The sequence below is a fragment of the Theropithecus gelada genome, chromosome X (assembly GCF_003255815.1).
Source record: "Theropithecus gelada isolate Dixy chromosome X, Tgel_1.0, whole genome shotgun sequence".
Taxonomy (NCBI): domain Eukaryota; kingdom Metazoa; phylum Chordata; class Mammalia; order Primates; family Cercopithecidae; genus Theropithecus; species Theropithecus gelada.
In genome coordinates, this window is record NC_037689.1 from 74,891,262 (window position 1) to 74,899,101 (window position 7,840).

Here is a 7,840-nt window from a genome sequence, read left to right on the forward strand (position 1 = left end):
CAACTTACAAGGGATGTGAAGGACCTCTTCAAGGAGAACTACAAACCACTGCTCAGTGAAATAAAAGAGGACACAAACAAATGGAAGAACATACCATGCTCATTGATAGGAAGAATTAATATCGTGAAAATGGCCATACTGCCCAAGGTAATTTATAGATTCAATGCCATCCCAATCAAGCTACCAATGACTTTCTTCACAGAATTGGAAAAAACTGCTTTAAAGTTCATATGGAACCAAAAAAGAGCCCGCATTGCCAAGACAATCCTAAGTCAAAAGAACAAAGCTGGAGGAATCACGCTACCTGACTTCAAACTATACTACAAGGCTACAGTAACCAAAACAACATGGGACTGATACCAAAACAGAGATAGAGACCAATGGAACAGAACAGAGTCCTCAGAAATAATACCACACATCTACAGCCATCTGATCTTTGACAAACCTGAGAGAAACAAGAAATGGGGAAAGGATTCCCTATTTAATAAATGGTGCTGGGAAAATTGGCTAGCCATAAGTAGAAAGCTGAAACTGGATCCTTTCCTTACTCCTTATTTGAAAATTAATTCTAGATGGATTAGAGACTTAAATATTAGACCTAATACCATAAAAATCCTAGAGGAAAATCTAGGTAGTACCATTCAGGACATAGGCATGGGCAAAGACTTCATGTCTAAAACACCAAAAGCAACAGCAGCAAAAGCCAAAATTGACAAATGGGATGTCATTAAACTAAAGAGCTTCTGCACAGCAAAAGAAACTACCATCAGAGTGAACAGGCAACCTACAGAATGGGAGAAAATTTTTGCAATCTACTCATCTGACAAAGGGCTAATATCCAGAACCTACAAAGAACTCAAACACATTTACAAGAAAAAAACAAACAACCCCATCAAAAAGTGGGCAAATGATATGAACAGACATTTCTCAAAAGAAGACATTCATACAGCCAACAGACACATGAAAAAATGCTCATCATCACTGGCCATCAGAGAAATGCAAATCAAAACCACAATGAGATACCATCTCACACCAGTTAGAATGGCAATCATTCAAAAGTCAGGAAACAACAGGTGCTGGAGAGGATGTGGAGAAATAGGAACACTTTTACACTGTTGGTGGGATTGCAAACTAGTTCAACCATTATGGAAAACAGTGTGGCGATTCCTCAAGGATCTAGAACTAGATGTACCATATGATCCAGCCATCCCATTACTGGGTATATACCCATAGGATTATAAATTATGCTGCTATAAAGACACATGCACACGTATGTTTATTGCAGCACTATTCACAATAGCAAAGACTTGGAATCAACCCAAATGTCCCATCATTCTTAGCAAACTCTCACAAGAACAGAAAACCAAACACCGCATGTTCTCACTCATAGGTGGGAACTGAACAATGAGATCACTTGGACTCAGGAAGGGGAACATCACACACCGGGGCCTATCATGGGGAGGGGGGAGGGGGGAGGGATTGCATTGGGAGTTATACCTGATGTAAATGACGAGTTGATGGGTGCAGCACACCAACATGGCACAAGTATACATATGTAACAAACCGGCACGTTATGCACATGTACCCTACAACTTAAAGTATAATAATAATAAGTAAAATAAAAAAATGTATATTTGTTTATGGATGAATGAAAAGTACATGAAACCGTGACAGAAAGGCCAGATTAACATGTGCTGAGAAGTAAATGCGATGTAAAGAAGCAGAGAGAGCCTTATTAAGCAAGCTCTGTAGTTATTATCTTTACATCCTGTTGCCTAACACAAACCATGTTACATGGTACTTATTTAGTATTTAACTATTTGAGTAATTCACTAATAAGAAGAGTGGACATCAACAACTTTTTCTATCATAGTTAATGTTGAAAATAGAACATAATGTAGTTTATCATAAATATGAAGTCTATTGCTTAGTTTTATATTTAAGTGCCACTTAACAATAGTGATACATTCTGAGAAATACATCCTTTGGAAATTTCATCTTTGTGAGAACATCATAGAGTGTACTTACACAAACCTAGATGGTATAACCTACTATACATCTAGGTTATATGGTATCGCCTATTGTTGCTAGGCTATAAATCTGTATAGCATGTGATTGACAATACTTAATATCGTGGGCAATTGTAACACAATAGTATTTGTGTATCTAAACATACTTAAACAAATCATTGATGAAAATTTTGTTATATGGCATATGACTGCATTTTCACAGCCAGAAAGAGAAAAAAGTACAGCTCTGCAAATGATATACATTAGATATATTATATTACTAGGCATTCCTTTTCTAAATATTTGTATTTCTCTAGCAGTTTTAATGATCCTCTCTCTCTCTCTAATCTCCCAAACATGCATTTTTGCACCCATCTTTTTCACACACCCATTTTAGAGGAATCAGCTTAGTCATTCCCAGAGGTCTCTCTAACTGAAAATCTAAAATACAGCCAGTGACCCAGGTTGTGATGAGGTTAACCAGCAGACAAGGAAACTGAAAAAGGCTTAAGCCTCAGTCTCATCCTATTCTGACTATATTTGCTTTCCCAAACTTCTCTTTAGGTGTGAACTCCTCATCATACTGCTAAGTAAAATTCAAATTATCTTTTCAGAGCTGTTACATACAAGCTACTGATTTGGGGTTAACTATCTCATTAATGATTTGTTAGCAAATGATCACCATGTTTAACTCAGAGGCTGAACTGGGCAGTGGCCTGGGTAGTGGTGAGAATTTCCTTGTCCCCACCAGGTCAGGTTCAGGCCTCAAACCCTGTAATACGGTTGGTAACAGGAGAAAAACTGAAGTATTTTGTACTCACTCAGAAATAAGGGGTTAGAATTATAGTTGGTAAAGAACAACCTAGACTGTCATTTAATTTCTACCTTAAGTCCAGCATTGACTGGATTTTTTTGTAATGATTTTTACATGCTTTTGGCTAGGTCCCATTGGAACAATAACCAGGCTGGAAGGATTGGTAAGGAAGTAATAAATTTCTCTCCTGGGCAATACCTTCGAGAAAACCAATTTTCTCTTTCTGTTTGGGTTTCTGTGTAATATTGGCAGGTAAATCATGATGATTTTCCTAAGCTGATTCCCCGGAACACAATTTTGGCTCAGGTATGGGCTTTAATGAAATCATGCTTAGACAGTTTTAAAATACAAACACATGTGACAGCTTAAGACCAAGACAAATGACTCATTTTCATTAAGGGGATAATACATTTTTAAGGTACACAAAAGTCAAGTATGCTTCTATTTTGAAAGACTAGTATTTTCATCCAGAGCTGTGCCTTCTGCAAAGAAAATCAAATTTTGTTTCTTAGCACTGAATCAACTGGTAGAATTTACTTAGACTACTAGTTACTGGTTAAACTACCAGTTTCATCATATTTGTTTCATCCATTGACTTCAGTAATCTACTGGCAATGGCAACGATCAAATAAATTAACTCTTTTAATTTTTGCTCCCTGTGTTAGGAAGACTGTTTACCTAAGAAAAAATATAGAAGTTTATTTATAACAACCTCTCTGCTGGCTTTAACCGACAGATAAATGGGGATGGTCTTGCTATTCTTAAGTCCTACTTAATTGAGAGTCAAATATATAGTAATACTGAGATTAGCCTGCTGTGACACCAATTCTCTGACACCAACTGTGTGCCCTATAATTCAGTTGAATTCTGACACTAACTACCCAGATTTAATGCAGAGCCCACAGGAGCAAGTCCTTCACAAGACCACTACCACCTCAGATGCCAGCTGCAAGTTTCAGATGTGCCCAAGCCAATTACACTTCTCCTTGGTAGTCTACAAATTTAGGGCTTTCTGTAACCTCCTTGGGTTAAATAATTCACTAAAATTACTCACAGAACTCTTGAAAGTGCCACACTGTGATTACCATTTTATTATAAGTAATAAAAATGAACAGCTATATAGGGCAAGGCCAGGAAGTATCCTTAGTGCAGGAGCTTCTGTCTCAGTGGAGACATAGTGTGCCAATCTCCTGGTATATTAATATGTTCACCAACCAGGAAGCTCCTCTGAGCCTTGATGTCCAAGATTTTATCTGGGTTTTATTATATAGGCATGATTGATTAAATGACTGGACATGTGATTGAACTCAATCTCCAGCCTGGACAAATTTGCTAATCACATTGTTGGACTTTCTGGTGACTAGCCCCCATCCGGAAGCTATCTAGCTGCCCTCTTTCCCTTGAGTTACTTCTTTAGCATAACAAATACACTGTTATCACTCAGGAAATTCAAAGGGTTTTTTAAATTCTATGCAGAGAACTATGAGCAAAGACCAGACATATTCTTTATTATGCCACAGAAACACAAGGAGGTACATATGACACAAAAAAAGTTGAACATATTTCCTCTTAGATATGATTTGAATGGCACCTGAAAATTTTGTAAGACCTTAGGTTAGCACCATGAATCTGAACTGTTATTGTATGCTATGAACCATAAGCTATCAATTGATGTAGCATTTCATAAAAGGAGTGCTGGATAACAGATTTCTGCTTGTTTAGATTTATTATCTATGTATGCATTCAACATATATTTTTTTGTATGTTTACTATGTTGCAGGTAGTGGGCTAGGCATTGCAGACACAAAATGAACAAATCTAATATTCAAGTGGGGCAGACATACAATAAACAAATTTTAAAAATAATTACAAATGAAAAGTCATGAGGGAAAAATTCAAGGTAATGTATTAGAAGTAAACTTGTGCCTCTAGGGGTGGGGAACTCTTTAGCTAGGGTGTCAACTTTGAGAACTGAAGGACTTTTAAAACTGAAGGAAGAGACAAGACAGCTATTGGAAGAACATTCTAGGCAGAGGGAGCAGTTACTGTAAAACACTTTTGAAGTGATTTTAATTCCTTTGAGCAATTAAGTTTGGGGGCAGTGCTATGCTGTATATCTGAGTTGACTCATCCATACGAGGTTAGAAAGGGAGTGTTGCCTCCTCTCTGGGGACAGAGCAAAGAAAGCATAGGTGGGACACCGACCAATGCAATCATTCCATATGTCCTCGTCTTTGATTTCCCAGCTTGCTGATATTAAACCTTGTTCATACACTGCCAGGGCACCACTGTCATCATATTTTCTAGAGGCTACTACTCTTTTTGCTGTAAGTATAGGTGATATTGGATGGTTTGGATAACCAAACAGGGGAGAAAAGGTGTGGCTTTATTAGAGGAAAGTGGTGGTTTTAAAAAATGGAATGAACATACTAAGGTCTACTGGAGTTTGCAGTTTAGATGGCATCTTTAGGGCAAATGACATTGCTGGTGCCTTTGACATCCCTAGAATGATAGGGACACACTCTGTCCCCATATTTGTTCTTCATTTCTTCCATAATAAAGTAATATCTAATAGCATATGGCCACCTGAATAATGACTATAATTTCTAACCTCCCTTGCAGTTTGGCAGGGCTACATAGCTGATTTTTAGCTAGTAGTTTGCAAGCAGAAAGAATATTCACAATTTCTTGTCATCCACTTAAAGGGAAGAGGCATGCCTCCTTTTCCCCATTTCTCAGTCATACTAGCTACAATGTCCATGTGGTAAGATATGATTAAAAGAAAACTTTACACAAATTAAATTTATCAGAGTTTGAACAAAGAGCAATTTGTGAATTGGGCAGCACTCAGAAACAGAAGACGTTTAGGGAGTTTTGCTTTAGTAGTGTGAGTAGCAAGCTTTTATAGGTTGAATGTGGAAGCAAGGTAAAGAAATCACTTGATTGGCTACAGATAGGAATTTGCTTTATTTGAGGTTGAAAGTCCCTAGTTATAGGGTTTTGGCAGTTTCTGATTGGTTAAGTTTAAACTTCATTTTGCTGTTACATTGAGCTTCACTTTGCTTATGTAGGAGCCCAAGACACTAGAGCCATTTCTGCATAAGGATCTCTCATTTATTTATTTATTTATTTTAATTTTCAAAAATGTTTGTAGATGGCCAGTCGTGGTGGCTCACGCCTGTAATCCCAGCACTTTGGGAGGTCAAGGCAGGTGGATCATGAGGTCAGGAGATCGAGACCATCCTGACCAACATGGTGAAATCTCATATCTACTAAAAATACAAAAATTAGCTGGGTGTGGTGGCATGCCCCTGTAGTCCCAGCTGCTCAGGAGGCTGAGGCAGGAAAATCATTTGAACCTGTGAGACAGAGTTTGCAGTGAGCTGAGATCATGCCACTGCACTCCAGCCTGGTGACAGAGCAAAACTTCATCTCAAAAAATATACATATATATGTTTGTAGGTACACAGCAGGTGTATATTTTTATGTGGCACATGAGATGTTTTGATACAGGCATGGTATGTGAAATAAGCACATCATGGAGAATGGGGTTTCCATCCCCCCAGGCATTTATCCTTTGAGTTACAAACAATGCAATTACACTATATAAGTAATTTTTAAATCTACAATTAAGTTATTGTTGACTATAGTCACACTGTTGTGCAATCAGATAGTAGGTCTTATTCATTCTGGTTTTTTTTTTTTTGTACCCATTAACTATCCCCACTCTCCCCAACACCACCCCCAACACACTTCCCTGCCTCTGGTAACCATTCTTCTACTCTCAATGTCTATGTGCTCAACTGTTTTGATTTTTAGATCCCACAAATAAGTGAGAATATATGATGTCTGTCTTTATGTGCCTGGCTTATTTCACTATAATGATCTCCATTTTCATCTATATTGTTGCAAATGGCAGAACCACATTCTTTTTATGCTGAATTTTACTCCATTGTGTTTATGTACCACATTTTTATTATCCATCCATCTATTGATGGACACTTAGGTTGGTTCCAAATCTTAGCTATTTGTAAACAGTGTGCTGCAACAAACATAGGAGTGCAGATATCTGTTTGATAAATTGATGACCTTTCTTTCAGTTATATACCCAGCAGTGGGATTGCTGGATTTTATGGTAGCTCAAGTTTTGCTTTTTTGAGGAACCTCCAAACTCTTCTCCATAGTGGTTGTACTAACACCACTATGTACATTCCCACCAACAGTGTATGAAGGTTGCCTTTTCTCCACATCCTTGCTAGCATTTGTTATTGCCACTCTTTAAGGAAAAAAAACCTCATTTTAACTGGGGTGAGATAATATCTCCTCATAGTTTTGATTTACATTTCTCTGATGATCAGTGATGTTGAGGACATTTTCATATGACTGTTTGTCACTTGTATGTCTTCTTTTGAGAAATGTCTATTCAAAATTTTTGCCCATTTTTGAATCAGATTATTAGATTTTTTACTATAAGGTTGTTTGAGCTCCTTATATATTATGGTTATTAATCCGTTGTCAAATGGGTAGTTTGCAAATATTTTCTCTCATTCTGCGTGTTGTCTCTTCACTTTGATGATTATATTCTTTGCTGTGCAGAAATATTTTAACTTGATGTGATCCCCCAATTAATTTTTTAAACAGTATCTTGCACCATTTAGATTAGAAGAATACCCAAGAAATGTTGGTGTTACAGTACAGAAGTCTATGTCCAAAACATCTTGCAAAGAAAAGCCACCATGCTGGCTAATACTTTTCCATGAAAGAGAAATATATTTGTATGTAGTTTAAGCTACATTTCTGTTAACCACAGTTGAATCCATAGCCTAACTAATCCATTCTTGTCAGAAGAAATTGAAAGGTAGAAAATGTGTAATGCTTGAGGGAAACTTTATAGAAGTCTACCCACCTATCTATGAGCAGTATTCACAGAGTACAAATAACTATCGCATAAGCTTCAGAAACATTGCAGAGTGTACATTTACATAGATGCATTCTAATACTACTCTATGAGTATTGT